Source organism: Protopterus annectens, chromosome 4.part0 (assembly GCF_019279795.1).
Source record: "Protopterus annectens isolate FY-2018-M chromosome 4.part0, PAN1.0, whole genome shotgun sequence".
NCBI lineage: Eukaryota > Metazoa > Chordata > Ceratodontiformes > Protopteridae > Protopterus > Protopterus annectens.
The window spans coordinates 1,193,965,492-1,193,986,118 of NC_056733.1; the positions used below are offsets into that span (position 1 = coordinate 1,193,965,492).

Sequence of the window (20,627 nt, forward strand, 5' to 3'; positions counted from 1 at the left end):
AATCCACTACGGTTTCTCTGGGCAAGATTAACTGCTGCCAACTGCATGTTCTATTTAAGTGAGGCTTCCACAAAAAAGAACCAAGGGAAGGTAGTATGCGACTCCAAAGCTGCAGCATGCAACTTCTGACTGGTGTTTTCACCACTACTAAGGTACAATTATGAGAGTAAAGAAAGGAGAGGACAGAGCAGCTACAGTATCATAGGTAGAAAGGCGGTGAAGTGACTCCTTAGAATACCCAAAAGAAGCTGCAGAGGGAACATAAACTGATTTTACTGTTTTTCTTGGATCTGACTGGCATGTAACTTATCTCCAGTCTGTCAATGAGAAAGCATGACTGCTGTGCGACAGACAACTGTTTTCACCCTAGACAGGCATTTTTCTTTTCCCTGCAGGTGTAGATGAGCATTTCTACATTTAGACTTATTACGTATAAGAGTAAAGTAGGGGTAGGAAAGTTTGTTCTCCACATGGAGTTGTAGGGTGGCTTATCCACTTCAGGAAAGATCTATTTATTTATTTGACATTTCTTTACCAGGAAAGTCTGACTGGGTACTAGTAGTCATTTTCAATAGAGGCCTGGGGAGAAAAGCTACACAAATATATGTACTCATATATAAACAAAGAGATTCATAGCAATAAAGAGCAATATAATACAAACAACATACATTATAATAGTGAGTACAGTTAATGTTATCTACAGTTGTTAAAATAGACTGCACTTTGTTACATGGTACTGAAGTAATTATATGAAAAACTAATGAAATTGGAGACACATTGCTGGTGAAGGCTTAGAGAGGAAGTGCACATTAGAGATTTTCAGTGAGACATAGACAGCATATTACATGAGATCAAAAGCAGTTTCAGAATAATGATTGAGACATATGTACGCTTATTACGGGTGGCACAATTCATGAGAAAGACCAGTTTAAAGACTAACTGAAATAAAAATAATATGGGAAACAAATGACTGAGTGACAAAAGAATGCGTGTTGCACAGATTTAGAACAGCAGATGTTGGGCATGGTAAAATTCTAGATGTAGTAACTAGTAGGAACATTAGCCTGTATAGAGCAATAACACAGCCAAAAGTTTGAAGAATTTTAATAAAGGATTGAATTAACTCAGATTAGGTATAGACTTGAATGATGTAGTGATACTGTTCAAGATTTTGGTTACACAGAATACAGGCTAAATCCAAATGTTCTTTTAAGGTTTATAAAGGGCTAGTAGTAGTTGTCAAAACATTGTATATTTGGAAGATAGTGATGATGAACCATACTGACAGCTGGGCAAGAGGAAGGATTATACATTATTTTATGAGTTAAAAGCAGCTGAGTGTACTTACATTGTACACATGATTTTTCTGGAAGTTGTACAGCTGATTAGTTAAGAGCTCCAGGGCTGGGAGTCAGGAATTCACAGAGAAAGCAATGTTATTCTTCATCTAAGGAAAAATAACCTGGCTGGTGGAAAAACAAAGGTGGAGTATGTAAAACTGCACAGCAGCCTTACGACAAATGGCATACATAGCAGTGTCCTAAGTGCTGCCCATCGATGTCACACAAATTGTTAGATAATTTGTACAAAGATTTTCAACATATGGATGAACTGATACACAGTTCAGGCCTTTGGCTTTAATGCAGAATGGGGATCCAGCTGGAAAGATGCAGACCTTGTATTGGTATGATGGCTTGACCTGCAAGGAAAGAGAACCAGGGCCCTCACTGACAGGCTTAAGTATTTTATAAGCAAGTCAGTGTCGGGTAGAGAAAAGCAGTGGGAAACGCATGGCCTTTATCTTCAACATTTCGCAAGAGTTAGAGATTTGAACACTATTAGTGAGAATCATGCATGGAGATTAATAAGTGAAATAAGTGATGAAAACGGAAGACACTCAAATACTAGGCAAGCAATCACAGGGATATACCTAGCTAAATACACATTTAAATAGACACATGTAAAAGCTCTTATCATCCTTTATGAGCACTTAATAGCCCTAACCTCAAAAATCATGCATGATAAAGCAAATCATACATGATAACCCTAATGTAAACCCCCTCCCCCAACCAGTCAACAACGCTAACCTTATATCAAACATAGCAGTATTTGGCTTGACCTGTAGTGGTAACTTATTCCATAGACTGAGAATATTTTAGTTAGGAACCTATCCCTGTTTGGGTATGAAGAAATAGCGGGTCATCTAGGATTGGATCTTTCATGGCTTGAAAATGAAACGCAGGTCTCAGTAGCAGCACAGAAGCAAGACGTGGCAAGACAGAAGAAAAAAACAGGAAGGCAATGAAATCTCTTCCAAAGCTTTTTTCTGAACTGTGAAAGTGTAAAGTTCCACTACTACCGCAGTAACACAAATGTGATGCACAAAATAATGACAGGAAGTGCAAACGTACCAAGATTTGGGATTTAAAGGAGGGCCAGGAAGGATAAAATGAAGAGGAAGAGGAGATGGCCTTGTTTTAAAGGAAGAAGTTAAAGCAAAACAGTAAACAAGTAAGGATGACAGCAGGTACTGAGAGTCACAGCTGAAATGGACAAAAATATGCACATGGCATAGCAGAATTTATTAAGAACATGACAAAAGGTGTACTTGGATCACAGGAAGAAAAGGGATGCACGGTCGCACTGTCAATGGGAAAGTACAGTTGTGTACACTTACCATAAATGTAGATGTTCGAGCTTATTCACTGTTGCAGTCATCACACTTGGGTTATCAGTGCCAGGGAAGCCCTCAGTCGGCCCGAATACCAGAGGCTTAGTATTTCTGTGTAAGTTGCTGTCGCTCCAGGACAGACATCAGGTCGTCAGTGGTATAAAAACAGGCAGCCGACGCCATTACATCAGTTTTTCTTCCCTGTCATGAACCCCCAGTAAGGAGCTAAGTTATGGTGGAAGAACACAACCAGTAGAAAGTATATACCAAACAATTCCTTGTAAGGAGAGAGAGACAGACAAGAGGGATGGAGGGAGGGAAACCAGGACTGCAACAGTGAATACACTCGAACATCTACATTTATTGTAAGTGTACATAATTGTACTATGTTCTTCGTGTTTCACTGTTGCAGTCATCACATTTGGGTTCATTCCCAAAGCTGAAGAAAAGGGTGGAGGCAGTTAAGACAGGGGGGCTGGCTAGGATGCCCTGCAAGATTGCAGTGGGAAAGCCTGCCCTGGATTTGGAGAAGATAGGCAGGTGGTAATGCTTGGTGAAGGTATGAACAGATGTCCATGATGCAGCCTCCAGGATGTCCCTAGTGGGGACTCCTCTGAGGAAAGCTGCAGAGGTGGAGGCTGCCCTGGTGGAATGTGTTCTGACCCCCTTGGGGGGGGAGGTTTTCTGTGCTGTTTGTAGCAGAAATGGATGCAATGTGCTATCCATTTGGAAATTGTTTGGATATGGCCTTACCCTCTGCTCCTGCAGCGAAGCTGACTAGCAAATGATCAGTTTTTCTGAAAGATTTAGTCCTGTCTAGGTAGAATCTGAGCTGTCTGTGCACATCTAGAGAGTGCAGAATCCTTTCTCCCTTGTTTTGTGGGTTAGGGAAAAAGGTGGGCAAATGAATGGATTGGTTGAGAGCCACACTGGACACCACTTTTGGCATGAAGGATGGGTTAGTTCTGAGGGAGACCCTGTCAGCATGGAAAATGATGAATGCCTCTACAGCCATAAGTGCTTGTAGCTCTGATACTCTTCTAGCTGAAGTGATAGCCAGAAGCAAGGCGGTCTTCCAAGAGATAAAATTTAATGCTGCTGAAGCTGCAGGTTCAAAAGGGGGCAGAGTGAGCTTTTCCAACACAAAGTTTAGGTCCCAAGCTGGGGTAGGAGCTCTTCTGGGTGGCCTCAAGTTGATAGCCCCTCTTAGGAACTGTTTGATGAGAGGGTACGAGAAAAGAGGTGGCTCTGTGCTGAAATGCACAGAGATGGCAGAAGCATGAATTTTAATAGAAGACAAGGATATAACTTTGTGTAGTAGGGTCTGCCAGGTAATCCAGGATTAGAGGTAGGGAGGGCTGTGCCTTTCTGGCTCCCTTAGACTGGATCCAGGTGTAAAACCTTTTCCACTTGTCAGCATAAGACTTTCTAGTGCTGGGGCATCTGGCCTCACGTATAACATCTAGAGCTTGTTTGCTTAGACTGGCAGCTTGAGGAGAGGTCAGGGAATAAGCCAGGCCACCAGATTGAGGGTCTGCAATTGGGGATGCATGAATTCTCCATTCCTCTGATTCAGGAGTGCTGGGATCTGAGGAAGGTGGCAGGGGTGACACGCTGCGCAGCAGTGGGTACCAGTGCTGTTGTGGCCAGTCTGGGGCAATCAGGATTGCCCTCTGTTTTTCCTCCCTTATTTTGAGCAGTACCCTTGAAATGAGTGGTAGAGGGGGAAATGCATAGATGGAGAGATTTATCCACTTTCCAGGCCTTGCTGTTAGGTTCCCTGGAGCAGAATTTGCTGAGCTGATGATTGGAGTGGGAGGCAAAGAGGTCTACCTTCGGGGGTGCCAACATTTCTGGGCTGCAAGGGTGAAGGGAATTTGGTCTAGCTGCCACTCGTGTGGGTCTAGCAGGTTTCTGCTTAGGCTGTCTGCCAGAGAGTTTAGAGAGCTTGGCAGGAATTGTGCTAACAGGTGTAGTTGCATGGCTGAGGTCGTGGGCCAAAGGGTCATAACGAGCCAGCACAGAGGATAAGAGTGAGCCCCTCCCTGCTTGCTGATGTAGCACATCACTGTGGTGTCTGTTTTGAACAGCAGAGGCCCTGGGGAGAGTACGGGTCTGAAAGCTGTCAGGGTGTGCTGAACAGCTAACATCTCTTACTGGTGTGCAGACGTATCTGATTTGGGCTCCATTGTCCCCGAATGCATCTGCCGTCCAGGTGTGCACCCCAGGCATAGTCTTGATGCATCTGTGGTGAAGGTCTGGATGGTGTGGGGTAGTGAGAAGGAAGTCCCTTGCTGTGGTAGCATGCTGCTGCCACCAAAGAAAATCTTTCCCACAAGATATCATTGGTATGAGTGCTGACACCAAAGGCTTTTTAGGTACCACTGTAGTATCCTCATATGCTGTCTGGCATATGAAATGAGTAGAATGCAAGAAGCCATGAACACTAGAGCTTGCAGGATTTTCCTTGCGGACAACTGGGTCCTGGTGGCTAGTTGAGAGAAGTAAGTTGTCAGGTATGTCTGTTTTTCTGCTGTAAGGAATGCCATCTGGGATGCTGTGTCCAGGCTTGCTCCCAGGAATACAATTTTTTGTGTGGGTACTAATTTTGATTTATTTTCATTGACAGTATACCCTAGGGAGGTCAGTAGGTCCTTTACAAAGTCAGGTGCTTTAGTAGCTTTTCTTGACTGTCTGCCTGAATCAGGCAGTCATCTAAGTATGGGTAAATTTGAATATTTCTTTGTCTGCAAAAAGCAATGGCTGGAGCCAGATTTTTTGTGAAAACTTTGGAAGCAGTGGATAAGCCAAAGGGAAGCAGAGAGAACTGAAAGTGCAGTGATCCTGCTCTGAAACACAGGTATTTCCTGCATGATTCCCTGATTGGGATGTGTAGGTAGGCCTCTTTTAGGTCTAGGGTGGCTAACCAAGAATTCTTGTAAAGCATAGGAAGAAGCTGCTGGAAGGGTGAGCATTTTGAATTTTGGCATCACCAGAAAGGTGTTTAGAATGGATAGGTCGAGGATGGGACACCATGTGCCCTCTTTTCTGGGTACCAGGAAGAGTCTGGAGTAGAAACCTTGGCCTATCTGTTCTGCAGGAACATGCTCTATTGCCCTCAGAGAGGAGGGAAATTACTTGCTTTGTGGCCTCTGTCTACTGGTTTGGAGGAAGGTCTGGGAATCCTTTTAGGGTTGGCAGAGTGTGAAAGTACAATTTGTATCCCTGGGACACTGTTGAGGACCCAGCAGTCGTTGGTAATGGTGGCCCAGTTGCTTGCGTGGAAGGAGTGTTTTCCTCCTAGGGGCAAGTGCAGGTGGGCAGAGGGAGGGAGTGGAAATATAAAGTCATTGTAAGCTCTTAGCATAAGGGGGTGACTTTGCACTCCCTGGTTTTGAAGAGGAGGAACTCCATTGTTTAGATCCTTGCATTCCCTGAGGCTGTCTGGGGGGGCCTGCCTCCCCTGGGTCTGAGCTGAGCTGACCTGGGGGAGGCAGAAAAGGACCAGTGCTTGGAGGGGCAAGGCCTACTGAACCTCGGTGGCTGGACCTGTAAGACGTATTTAACTGTCTGTATAGATTTAGCTGGACATTTGGTGAATACCCTGGGAGCAGTAGATAAGCCAAAGGGCAAAGCAGATAATTGAAAGTGTATTGATCCTGCTCTGAAGCACAGGACCTCTTCGGCCTTGGTGCCAAATAAGTTGTCTTTGTGCAAGAGTGCATCCAATAATTTGGATTTGACATGGTCTGGCAAGGTCTGTTCCTTAAGCCAAGCATGTCTTCTAAGTACAGAACCAGTGACTGCTGCCCATCAAGATGCTTCTAGGGTGTCAAAACCACATTGTAAGGCATGCTTAGTTACTTGACTTGCGGAATGCATTAACTCTTGTAACTCAATTTTCTGCACAAGCAAGGAAAAAGTTATTTTTTTCTTTGAGGAGTTCTATGGTATGTTGCTGATATTTCAGCATATGGAACTGACAATTTAATGCTCTAATAATAAGCGTAGTAGAGGTGTATACTTTTTTACCCCATCTGTCTAATACTCCGGAATCCCTGCCTGAGGGGGTGGGATTCTTAGCTGAAGTTGCTTTGATTCCTTTAGTAGATGACCTCAGAGACAACAGTAGGATTTTTGAAAATACATTTGAGAGAGTCAGGTACTCTATAGTACCTGTCAGGTTTCCTGGGAGCAGGAGGGAGAGCGTCAAGTGTCAGACTGGATTCCATAAAAACATCATCCACAACATCCAGGACAGGAGGAATGGCCAGAGGTCTGTGCTGTGGAAGGATCTAAGAATTCCCAGAGTCTCTTTTTTGACTGAGGATAGTCCACACATTCCCATTGGAAATGCTCCCTTAAAGTATGTAGGGTTTCCCCAAAGGAGAAGTCCTCGGCTGGAGAGGCTGAAGGGACAGATTCCTCTGCATCAGAATCCTCATAAGCAGAAAGGGGGTGGATATCTTCATATTCAGATGCCTCAGAGTCATCAGATTCCTGTTCAGATAATACTACTGGGGACAACTCTCTTTCTTTTGGAAGGGGTAGCCTGGCTTAGTCTGGCTTCCCCTGATAAGCATTATAAGGTCTTCTGCCAATTTAAGCATTTGAGACTGAGGCAAGGAAGCAGGGGCCTGAGCTTGGGTCGTCATTTGTTTGGGTGTGGTTCGTACTCTGGGCCTTAGAAACTCGGTTGTTTTCTAAAGAACTGTAGATGCAAAAGAAGTCATCGGTCTGTGTCGAGAATCGGTAGTGCGAAGTACTTCCTCAGAAGCCAGTGCCTGCTCAGTGGTTCTGGACCCATCCAAGGTAGAGACATCCACAGGATCCTTAGTCGAAGAAGAGTCTTGCGGCATACTGGACTCTGAAAGGGTCTCTGTAGCAGCCTGCGAATCCACAGAAGTGGGCATCAGGGCCTGCGAAAGCACCTCAATGAGGATCGGAGAACTGATGACTAGCTTAACAGAAGAGTCGTCGGCAGTTTTTGATCTGCATGGTATGTCTCTGCCTTTATCCTTACTTTTTTTGGAAGATCAGCTGTCGGATGGCTTACCAAAGCCATATCGGAATTCGAGGACTGACAGCAAAAATATATAGCTACAATAAGGGCCCAACGATGTATAGTTCTGGCATTGAACAAAGCACAAAAGCGACAGCAGGGGACGCCGTGGTCAGGGCCTTAACAAGTGACTTAGTAGGAATGAAAGTCTCGGTGTGGTATTTGCTTTCCACAGGCGAGACAATTGTTAACTTTTTCAGACATCGGTTAGAGCAAGAAAAAAGGATCACCAACAGGGTACTTAACTTTAGAAGACTTCAACTTCAATTCGGAAATAAACTCAGGTAGCGGCCGACCGGCACGCGTGCGAACTGCTTCTGCTTCGGGCTCCTCGGCAAGAAAGACTGATGTAATGGTGTCGGCTGCCTGTTTTTATACCACTGATCCAAAGACATGCATCTGGAGCATTTCTCCCCGGGCCTCCGCTGAAAACAGGCTCAAACAGGCTCTACATTCCCGGTCAACAAATGTTAAATAAATAAAATGACCTGAAGTCAGTCCTTGAGTGACAGCAACCGACACAGAAATACTAAGCCTCTGATATTCAGGCCAACTGAGGACTACTGTCGCAGGGATAACCCAAATGTAATGACTGCAACAGTGAAACATGAAGAACATCTTAAATATGCTTGATGCTAAATGAAATACCCCAAATGTAGCCACAGTGGACAGTAAAATTATTCTAGGTTTCAAGGAACAGCCTTGAACAACCAGTACTAGGACCTTCTCAACAAACGGCAGTCAGACTTTATATTCTCAAGTAAGATAAATGAAAGTTATGTACTCGCCATAAAGACAGATCAATATTGTCTTTTCTTCAAGTTCAACCTTTTGGACAGCAGAAAGTTATCAGAACCGACTTGGCGCCTTTCAGAAGCTGTGGACCCAGAGCTCTAGCTCCTACCCTTCCCACAACCCCTCACTTCCTCAAAATACCTCAGATCAAGTTTGCCTACTCAAACAAAGTTTCATTATCTCTTAAAAACAAATGCCATGACAGGATCTAGAGACACTGCAACCAACTGAGGTTGTACAATAACAAGGTTCCTTATTAGGTCCATTCAATGAGGTGCACCAGGTGAGACATTTGGAAGGGGAATGGATTGAGGGATGTTGAACAACATGAAAAGAATACAACACAGATCTATTATTATGGCGAGGACATGACTTCCATATCCAAATGTCTTTTTTTGTCCAAATCAACTTCTTAGATAGATTCCTTAGCTACCGAAAATCCCTGAGAGTATCAAGAAAGAATATTCCTCAGAATGGTGGAACCAAAGGATGTACATGATATTGACTGTACATCCAGCTAGTAATAGGATATGAATGTGTGGTCTGGGTACCAAGTTGCTGCAGCACAAATTTCGACAGCAGCTCTACCCAGGTAGTAGAAGTAGCAGCAGATCTTGTTGAATGAGCTCTTGGTTAAAGACTGACCCAATTTTTCATAGACAAAAGCTATACAATCTGAAAACCACCTTGGCAGTGTGACTTTAGAAACATTTTGGCCTACCTAGGCTCTATAGAAAGCTACAAATAGCTGATCAGATCTCCTACAATCTTTAGTCCAGTGGAGATAAAACCTTAGTTGTCTGTGAAAATCTAACAAATGCGGAGTATACTCTCCTTTATCAAAAATTTTGGAAAGAATATTGGTGAATTGTTTGATTAAGGTTCATTTTGGATGCCATTTTTGGAATGAACATGGGATTTGTTCTTAAAGAAACATTATCCTTACAGAAGATCAAAGATGGGGGCTTTACAAGAAAGTGCTTGCAACTCAGAGATACTTCTCACCAAAGTGATGGCCACCACAAAGTTGGTCTTCCAAGAAAGATCATTGAAATTTGCTATTGCTGCAGGTTCAAATGGAGGTTTTGTTGATACTTGAAGCATGGCAGTTAAGTCCCATGGGGGGGGGGGTTGGATTCCTTATAGGAAGTCTCAATAAGAAGGTTCCTTTTGGATTCCTTATAGGAAGTCTCAATAAGAAGGTTCCTTTTGGATTCCTTATAGGAAAGTCTCAATAAGAATGTTCGTTATAGGAAGTCTCAATAAGAAGGTTCCTTTTGGATTCCTTATAGGAAGTCTCAATAAGAAGGTTCCTTTTGGATTCCTTATAGGAAGTCTCAATAAGAATGTTTGTTATAGGAAGTCTCAATAAGAAGGTTCCTTTCAGAAAAACCTTTGAAAAGTCTTTACTGAAGATACAGGAGACTGACTGTGTTCAATATGGAAACTGAAAACAGATGCTAATTGTATCTTGATTGTTGAAAAGCTAGAGCCTTTTTGGAAAAGATCCAACAAAAACTCTACAGTAGAAGGAAGATGAACTAAAAAGGGATGTATCCCTTTACAGGCTGCCCAAACTAGAAACTTCTTCCATTTGTAAAGTAAACTTTTCTGGTACTCTGTTTCTGTGAAGCTGAGAAAATATGAACCACCTGAGTGGAAAGCTTGGCATCTCTGGCACCATTAAAACTAGAGGAATAATGTATTTAACTTCAGTGTCTCTGGATCTGGGACAGGGTGCTCAGATGGATAAGTCAGATGATCTGGACGGTAGTCCAATGTCCAGGGATGACATACTAGACAAGGCCACAGGAATGGGAACCAAACTAGTCTGGGCCAAACAGGAGCGATGAGGATTACCTTGGTCTTACTTTCTGAATACACTTTTTATTAAAAGGAAAAGGGGAAAAAGGCATATAAGAGAACTGGGGACCAACTGTGGACTACAGCGTCCCCTGGTAACTGTTTCTACTGAGGCATTAAAGCAAAGTAACTGCTGCACATGTTGTTTAGTTGACCCCAGTGGCTGAATATTTGATTCACCACTACTTGACTGAGGGGCAGAAGGCTCGATCTGCTCAATTTATCCTCTAATACATATGAAGATACCAGGATATGCACTGTTATGAGAAAGCAATGGGAAGATATTGCCCATTGCTACTCTCAAGGCCTGCCGCCATTAAGGATATGAATATGTTCTGCCTTGCTTGTTTATGTACCAGACTATTGCCACGTTGTCCATTTGGATGCAGGTCACACCCTTAGCAGAGAGAAAGCCCCACTGAAGAACTCTTATGTGTTATCTGGCTAAGGGAACCAATGTTACTGTCAAAGCCATTATCCCTAGCCCTAACAGCCACAGAATAAGTCTTGTGGGAAGGCAAGGGGTGTTGGAGAACTTGAAAAGTTACTTGACGTGGAGACAATCTTGGACTCTGGGAGGTTGGTTATCTATTTGCTCGTATTCAGGTGACGTCCAACGAACTCTCATCTGTTATGTGGGTGTCAACTGGTTCTTTGCAACTGCGACTCTAAGTTCCTGAAAATGTTGAAGCAAGAAGTTCAGTTGTTGGACCAGAAGATCCCTGATTGGGGGTGGTGAAGATCCAGTCATCTAAATACGGGAACACCCAAAACCCTAGCAGTTGGAGATGTGCTACAACCACTACGATGCATTTAGTGAACACCCAGCGGGCTATGGTGATAACTGTAAGTAACTGGCTCTGAGAAATCTTCTTGATTACCTCATTGTCTTGATATGGTATCCGGCATCCTGGAGATCTACAGAGCCCTTCTTCAGAAGAGCTAGGATGGATTGAAACATGACCATCTGGAACTTTGGTCTGTTTAATAAACTGATTGAGATGAATGAGATTCAGATTTGGCCTTAGCTGCCCTGTCTTTCTTGGAACTAAAAACAGCCTGGAATACACTACAGATTCTAAATGGCCTGGGGGAGCTGCTGGATGACTTTTCAACAGCTTTAAAACTATTTTGGGGCTTCCATCTGATCAGGTGGCATTGTGGAAATCCTCCTTTTCTTTTGAGGAGGGGAAACAAGGGGAATAATATAACCTGTGGCGATTATCCTCAACACCTAAGTATCTAGTGTGATGGCTGCCAGGCTTGAAGGTGGAGGGATACGTTCCCCAATCCAGAGTGTGTCAGTCAGGCAATCCTTTGGGAAAGGTGGAAGGATTTCTCAATAAAAGGACCGCAAAGTCCCTGATTCTGTGCTCTACCTCTGCCCCTAGGATAATGTCCATTAAACCTGCTCCCCATCCCACCCACTCCAAGAAAACTGGTCTGCAGCAGTATCTTGGCTGAACCCTTGATATTTTCTAAACATATTCGTACCACCCCTCTAGTTCCAGGAAAAGGTTCTCTGAGGGGTAGAGCAGTGGATTCCAACAGCAGAAAAGGTCTTACCATCTTGCTCACTCCTGGTGAGTGTTGCCATCTTGAAACCTTCAACAAAGTCACACAATTGCATCCACGCATGTCAGAAGATGGCTATGCCAGTTGGTATTGCTTCCACCATGCCATCAGCTGCATTAGGAAGCACACGAATGGATATGCTGGACATCATCTGTAAGGTAGATTACTGGGACTCCACAGTTTTTTGGATGTCCATCGGTAGGTTACTGGAGAGGGACTTGGTGAGTTCCTTAGCCAAGTCCCTCTGGAAACATGTCACGTGGACCAGGTAGTTCCAACACTAAGTGTGAAAGTTGCTGATGAACACATCCATTTCCAAAAACCTGTCCAACATTCTTTATTACCTGTTAGGAGGATGGACAGATGTGCTCTCTTCAGAGTTCCTTCTTAGTGGTTGTCCCCACAACCATGGCATCTACTGAGTACCCCTCTTCCAATGTGTTCTGTCCTTTGGTGTGACCAAGATTTTTATCTGTCTTCTTAGAAATTGTCTCTGCCATATCAGGATCCTTCCAAACCCAAACCTGCTAAGCCACCAGGTCTGTGAGTTCATCAGCAGGAGGTACCACCCAGGGAGTCGAAGAGTCAGCTCAAAAATCCTTGAGAAACAAACATTCCTCAGGGAACACATACTGGTGGACCAACCCCCTCATCGTTTCACTAATTCCAAAATGTGACTGAAGGTGACGTCCTGTAGAATGGATCTTGGGGATCTATCTCCACCATTCAAGTTGGTCTGTTCTGGGACTGTTTCCTGGGAGGAATATAAATGTCTTCTCTTACATGTCTGTTTACTGGGACCCTGCCTCTATGGGACTTCTAGAGATGGGTCAGAGACCAAATGGAAGCTCCTGTGGTGAGCAGCCTTGGGACTGATTGAAGCTAAATGTCCCTGTCAATCTGGATATGCACAGCCAGATTCAATGTCCAAAAGGGGTTGGGACAGAGCATAGGGGAGGAAAGCACATCTTCTCTTGGCCTGCCAAGAATCCTTTTAAAACCCTTGAACACAGGGGGCAGATATCGAGGCCAGAAAGACTTCCCTACTCGGAACAAAATTTAGAAAAGCCTCCCCTGGGCCAACCTAGATCCTATATCAACAACAGTGCCAAACTATTGAGTGCCAAGGGAAACTTACTGTTGTTAAAGTTTCAGTGTCGAATCCACACCTTGAGCCTAGGAATAAATGCTTTAAATCTGAGACATCCCAATCCAGAGGCAGAGTTGAAATAGTTAGGGATACTTTTGGAGTCAAAGTTGACAAGACTGTCAGCTCCAACGTGGGTGCTCCTGGGAGGTTTAGACCCATGGATCTCAGATATTACAGATGGACTAGAACAGGAGATACCAATGGAAGAGCTATTGGAGCCATTCTCTGAATGCCCAGTGTAGACAGCACCAGCAGAACTCCTAGGTGAATTTGCATCAGAAGGAATCTCCACATCATCCTGTTGAGATATGCCTTGGTAAGCCTCCTTGATGAACAAACAGACCTGGAAGATGAAGCCACTGAAGGTGGTCTCAACAGCTTTTATTGCAGAAAGGGTGAATGGAGTCAAGGGCTTACTGGCGCTGGTGAGAATTGAGGAGGAGGTATTGGTGACCAGATCTGAGTAGGAGTCAGATCCATCTGTTTAGAAATTTTTGGTGCCAGACCCAAGGGTTCCAAGTAGGACCACAGACAGTTTCCTGGTCTTGCCTGACCTTTTTTTCTGATGTTGTATCCATCTCCCATTCTTTTTACTTTGACTTCTTTTCTTTTTGCTTTGTCTCTCCCCATATTTAGCTGGGGACACAGAAGGTATAGAAGTGAAAGCCTAAGACTGGGAAGATGTACCTGGTTGGGCAGGGATAAGGCCTTAATACTAATGTGTCCCTATGACCCTGTAGGGCCCTTGTTACCAAATGAGGCACTAGCCTCGCACTCAACTTCTAAATGAGATGCTCCCAGACAGCAGACAGAGTTGCAGGTCCTGCAGTGGAAACTTGTGGCTGCAGACCCCACACTTTTTGAATCCTTGAACATTGTCTGCCACAGAAAGGCACACAAATTAAACACAACGCAGTCCTATCAAGACAGAAAAAAGTACAGTTGTACACACTTACCATAAATGTAGATGTTAGAGTGCATTTACTTTTGCAGTCTTGGCTGTTGGGATTTCCTGCCGTGAAAGCCCTTGGCTGGTCCGACCACCACACAAAACTCTCTTCTCCTCCCAGGCTGGCGGACACCCTAACTGATGTTAGTACAGTCGGGTATAAAGGGAGCCAGCCTGTGTCATCACTTCACTATTTTCCTGACCCCTTCTAGGGGGAGCCCAAAGTGTACCATAGGTGAACCATGATGGGTGACCTAAACCACGGTAGTCTGGGGTAGTGTCCCATAACTACTTTAGTTGATTTCTTGTAGCCTACTTAGTAGGCTGAGGGGTAGGAGACAGGGAAAGAGGACAGCAACAGTGAATACACTCAAACATCTACATTTATGTTAAGTGTGCACAACTGTACTATGTTCTTCGTGTTTCACTGTTGCAGCCCTGACTGTTGGGAAGATTCCCAAAGTTTTTTTGAGGGTGGAAGGAGGTCATGGAGAAGAGAGGATTATCTGCAGGACTGCAGATGCAAATTCTGCTCTAGACTTAGAAGAGGCTGCCAGGTGGTAGTGCCTTGTGAAGGTACGCACAGAAGGCTAGGTGTCTACCTCCAAAATGTCTTTAGTGGGGGACTCCTTAAGGAAAGCTGCAGAAGTAGCTGTGGCTCTGGCTGAGTGTGACCTAATCAAATTAGGAGTGTTTTGCCATTATGGCTGTAACAGAAAGAAATGCACTGGGATGTCGTGGAAGTTAAAAAAGGGTGATTGTGAAGTGAAGTTTAGAGAAGAGTTAAGACAGGCACTGGGAGGCAGTGGAGAGTTACCGAATAGCTGGGTAACTACAGCAGAACTAGTAAGGGAGACTGCTAGAAAGGTGCTTGGTGTGACATCTGGACAGAGGAAGGAGGACAAGGAGACCTGGTGGTGGAATGAGGAAGTACAGGAGAGTATACAGAGGAAGAGACTGGCGAAGAAGAAGTGGGATTGTCAATAAGATGAAGAAAGTAGACATGAGTATAAGGAGATGAGGCACATGGCAAAGAGAGAGGTGGCGAAAGCTAAGGATAAGGCGTATGGATAGTTGTATGAGAGATTGGACACTAGAGAGGGAGAAAAGGACTTGTACCGATTGGCTAGACAGAGGGACAGAGCTGGGACAGATGTGCAGCAAGTAAGGGTGATAAAGAATAGTGAGGGAAAGGTACTCACAAGAGAGGAGAGTGTGTTGAGTAGATGGAAAGAGTATTTTGAGAGGCTGATGAATGAAGAGAATGAGAGAGAGAGAAGGTTGGATGATGTGGGGATAGTGAATCAGGAAGTGAAACAGATTAGCAAGGAGGAAGTAAGGACAGCTATGAAGAGGATGAAGAATGGAAGGCTGTTGGCCCAGATGACATCCCAATGGAAGCATGGAGGTGCTTAGGAGAAATGGCAGTGGAATTTTTAACTAGATTGTTTAATGAAATTTTGGAAAGTCAGAGGATGCCTGAGGAGTGGGGAAAAAGCGTTTTCGTACCTATCTTTAAGAATAAGGGTGACGTGCAGAGCTGCAGTAACTACAGAGGGATAAAACTGATCAGTCACAGCTTGAAGTTATGGGAGAGAGTAGTAGAAGCTAGGTTAAGAAGGGAGGTGATTATTAGTGATCAGCAGTATGGTTTCATGCAAGGAAAGAGCACTACAGATGCGATGTTTGCTCTGAGAGTGTTATTGGAGAAATACAGAGAAGGTCAGAAGGAGTTGCATTGTGTCTTTGTAGACTTGGAGAAAGCATAGGATAGGGTGCCTAGAGAAGAGTTGTGGTATTGTATGAGGAAGTCGGGAATGGCAGAGAAGTATGTAAGATTGGTACAGGATATGTACGAGGGTAGTGTGACAGTGGTGAGGACTGCAGTGGGAGTGACAGATCTGTTTAAGGTGGAGGTGGGATTACATCAAGGATCAGCTCCGAGTCCTTTCTTATTTTCAGTGGTGATGGACAGGTTGACAGATGAGATCAGACAGGAGGCCCCGTGGACTATGATGTTTGCAGATGACATTGTGATCTGTAGTGAAAGTAGGAATCAGGTTGAGGAGACTCTGGAGAGGTGGAGATATGCTCTAGAGAGCAGAGGAATGAAGGTCAGCAGGGCTAAGACAGAATATATGTGTGTAAATGAGAGGGAGGGTAGAAGAATGGTGAGGATGCAGGGAGTAGAGTTGGTAAAGGTGGACGAGTTTAAGTACTTGGGATCAACAGTTCAGAGTAATGGTGAATGTGGAAGAGAGGTGAAGAAGAGAGTACAGGCAGGATGGAATGGGTGGAGAAGAGTGTCAGGAGTGATTTGTGACAGACGGGTACCAGTAAGAGTGAAAGGGAAGGTCTACAAGACAGTAGTGAGACCAGCTATGTTATATGGGTTGGAGACAGTGGCAATGACAAAAAGGCAGGAGTCAGAGCTGGATGTGGCAGAGTTAAAGATGTTAAGATTTGCACTCGGTGTGACTAGGATGGATAGGATTAGAATCAGTATATTAGAGGGTCAGCTCATGTTGGACAGTTTGGAGACAAAGCAAGAGAGATGAGATTGCGTTGGTTTGGACATGTGCTGAGGAGGGATGATGGGTATATTGGGAAAAAGATGCTAAGGATGGAGCTGCCAGGTAAGAGGAAAAGAGGAAGGCCTAAGATAAGGTTTATGGACGTGGTGACAGAGGACATGCAGGCAGTTGGTGTGACAGAGCAAGATGCAGAGGATAGGAAGAAATGGAAAGAGATGATCCGCTGTGGCGACCCCTAACGGGAAAAGCCGAAAGATGATGATGATGATGATGATGGCGATGGCTTACCTTCAGAGCCAGGGGCAAAGATAATAAACAGCTGGTCTGACTTCCTCAATGACTTTGTCCTGTCTAGGTAGAACCGCAGCATTATGCATACATCCAAAGAGTGAAGTATCACACATCCAAAGAGTGAAGTATTCTTTCCCCTCTGTTCTGAGGGTTGGGGAAGAAGGTAGGTAGATGAATGGCCTGATTTAGGGACACACTCATGACCACCTTAGGCATGAAAGAATGGTTAGTTCTAAGGGAGACTGTGTCTTTATTAGGGCCTGCAACTCTGATACCCTCCTGGCTGAAGTGATAGCCAGTAGTAGAGCAATTTTCCATGTAAGAAACTTTACAGAGGCATTAGCTGCAGGCTCGAAAGGAAACAAAGTCAATTTTTCTACAACATAGTCGAGGTCCCATTGAGGGTTGGGTTTTCACCTGGGAGGTTTAATGTGAATGACACTGCTAAGAAATTGTTTCACCAGGGCATGTGAAAAGATAGGAGGAAGAGTAGGGATGTGAGAAGAGATGGCTAAGGCATGTGATTTAATGGAGGAATAAGAGGACTTTATCCACCAGACTGGCCAGGTACTTCAGGATGGTTGAAATGTTAGTTGAATTTGGTTCAAGGTGGTGCTTCTGGCACAAAACAGAGAATCTTTTCCATTTGGCTGAATAAGACTTTCTAGTGCTAGGCCTTCTAGACTCTTTTAGAATGTTTTGTACCTGCTGACTTAAGTTGGTGTTGCAGTTGGGTGCTGTGGAATTATCCAGGCTGAAAGGCTAAGAGTCTGAAGATTGGGGTGCACAATTATAGGTTCTTAGATTACTACTAGGCTAACTGCCCGTGTGAGCCATTTTAAGCCTAGCCAATTATCCCATTTGAGAATCAAACCCTGCACCTTGTGTTTGTAAGGCAAGCACCTTAACCATTATGCCAAACCTAAACTTCCCCTTTGTTTTTGGGTGAGGTGGTCTACCCTCTGTGGTAACAGCCAAGGTTTCTGATTGGTGAGCTCGAGGGGGAGTGGAAACCAGTGGTGTCTGGGCCAGTCAGGTGGTATCAGTATGGCTCTTGGACCCTCTTCCCTTATCTTTAGAAGCACTTGAGGCAAAAGAGGTGGGAGGGGCGTAAATGAAGACGCGAGTCCATGGGAAGAAGGTATCTGTTCTCCATGTGGATGTCTGCCTTGTCCTGGTAAAGAATTTCTTCAGGCGAGTGATATCTTTGCTGGCGAATAGGTCCACCTGTGGGATGCCCCCCCCCCATTTTTGAGTTAAGCTGATAAATTTCCCAATGCAGATGCCATTTGTGGGGGTCTGTCAAGTTTCTGCTGAGGTGATCTGCTACAGTATTTTGTTCCCCTGGCAGATGGTGTATGGGTGTAGCCTTAAAGTGTGTGGAGTCTCCCAGGCTTACATAGCTAGACTGCACATGAATGCATGCCTTCCTGCCTATTTATGTACCACACGACTGTAGTATTGTCTGTTTGTATTACCATGACCCCTAGTATCCATTTTTCTTTGAAGGCCAGTAAACCTTTTTGTACTGCTATAACTTCTTTCCAATTTATATGTTTCCTCCTGTACTGAGTGTTCCATATTCCTTGGGTTTGGAGGTGTTGGACATGGGTGCCTCAGGCTATATCCAAAGCATCAGTGGTAAGGTTTTTGCCCTGGGGGTATGAATCTGAAGAACAGGCATTGCTTTTAGGTGCAAGCCTGTACCCACCATGCAAACTAGAGTCAAGGTATCAGGTGTATTTCAGTGTCCAGGGACTGAGAGCTCTGACACCAAACATTCTTCAGGTACTAGTGAAGCTTCCTCATGTGCAGCCTCGCTAGAGGCACCATGAGGATGCAGGATACCATCTATCCTAGCGCTCTGAGGGATTCTCTGGCTGTGAGGCACTGTTTTTCCTGGATGTTTTGCAAGTAGTCTGTCAAAAAGGTGACTTTGTCCAGGGGAAGGACGGCCCTCTGAAATGAAGAGTCTAGGAATTTTCCTAGGAAAACTGTTTGGTTGGGACAGTGATGGATTTCTTGATGGATTTCTTGAGGTTCAGTGTGAACTACAGGGAAGCCTGGAGGCCCTGTGTGAATTTCAGGTCCTTGTGGATCTCTGTGGACAGATCTGTGGCTTATATCAGGCAGTCATCCAGGTAGGGGTAAATCTGGACCCCTTTGGTCCTGCAGAAAGCAACAGCAGGAGCCAAGCACTTTGTGAAAACCCTTGGAGCGGTACACAATCCAAAGGGCAGTGCTGAAAACAGACAGTGACTGGAGCTTGCTCTGAAGCAAAGAAAACTTCTGTGTGACTTTTGTATGCGAATGTGCAAATAGGCATCTTTTAGGTCTACTGAGACCATGAAGGCCTGAGGAGTTTATCTTTGGTGGTAATTTCTGATAAGTCAACATTTTGAGTTTTGGTACACTAAGAAATTGATTTAAGTTGGACAGATCCAGTATGGGACGCCAAGATCCTTTCTTTCTGGTGACTAGAAATAGCCTTGAGTAAAACCTTTGTTTTTTTCTCCTGGAGCTGGCTCCACCACTCCCTGGGAGCACAAAATTTGTTAGAAATCCTGTGATTTTTGATTCTGAGGTACATCTGGGTAACCTCAGTATTTTAAGGGCTCTTTGAAAGTGAGTTTGTAACCATTTGAAATACAGTAGAGGGTCGATTATCCTAACTAATTGGGACCTAGGGTAGTTCGGATAACCAAACTGTTCAGATAATCAAACATATAATTGAACCAGATACAACATTTCTAAAATCTTGCTTTTCTTATGCATGCAAGAATATGCTCTTCAATCATGCAGTGATTCCAGTGGACAATAAATAATATTTTTCACAAACAAGCTGGCTACAAGCTCAAAATACATGCTCAAGTGAATATGGATAATGTTTACATATTCAGACTTTATGATTTTTCCCACCCAAAAACTTTGGAAGGCTGGTTCTGATAACTGACATTTCAGATAATCGACTCTCTGCTCTAATGCCTAGAACCCACTGATCTGATGTGGATCCAGTTTTGATGAAAAAGTGACAGCCTTCCTCCTAGTTTTGGGGTGGGGATGTGAAGGTGGCACAATGAGAGAGAGTCATAATTGTTCTCTGGCAGGGGGCTTGTGGCATAGAAATCCCTTGCCTGTAAGTTTTGGAGGTCCACTGCTATGATCTTTGCTGCTGAGGTCTTTGCTGAGGGCTCTGTCCCTCCGAGGCTTCCTCTGTTTACTCCTAGGTTGGGTGTTTGAAAGAGTCTTGTGCCCTGTAGAACCTGTCTGGTTTTCTAGGGGCAGGGGGAGGGAGACAGAATTTAAGGAGGCATCCTGGAAAACATCCTCTACCACTTCCAAAATGAGTGAAATAGCGAAGGGTTTGTGTTCAGGAAGTCCAAGAACTCCCTTACTCTCTTTTTGGCCTGGGGGTATTCTTGTGCCTCCTACTGGAAATGCTGCCTCATAGCATGACGAGTCTCTCCAAAGGTGAAACTCTCTGGTGGGGAAGCAAAGGGATGATTTTCCTCTGAATCAGATTCCTCATAGGATGTGTAAGAGTGGCCTTCCTCTGATCCAGACTCCTCCAAATCAGAATCTTCTTCTGACTGCAGTGAGTCTGGAAAAAATTTCAGGAGGGGAATCCCTTTTTCTTTTTCCTAGGGTTATATCTCATGTGGTCTGTCTAGCCCTAATAATGTTAATTAAGTCTTCAGCCAGTTTGATCAAATCCTGTTGGGATCCCTGTAACTGGG

The 20,627-nt window shown here is 44.4% G+C and overlaps 1 protein-coding gene across 1 annotated transcript in view; it reads right to left on the minus strand.

Moving 5' to 3' along the window:
• Positions 1-20,627, minus strand: part of LOC122800429 (NADH dehydrogenase [ubiquinone] flavoprotein 1, mitochondrial-like) — a 315,965-nt gene that overhangs the window by 85,239 nt on the left and 210,099 nt on the right. The gene's annotated exons all lie outside the window — the stretch shown is intronic.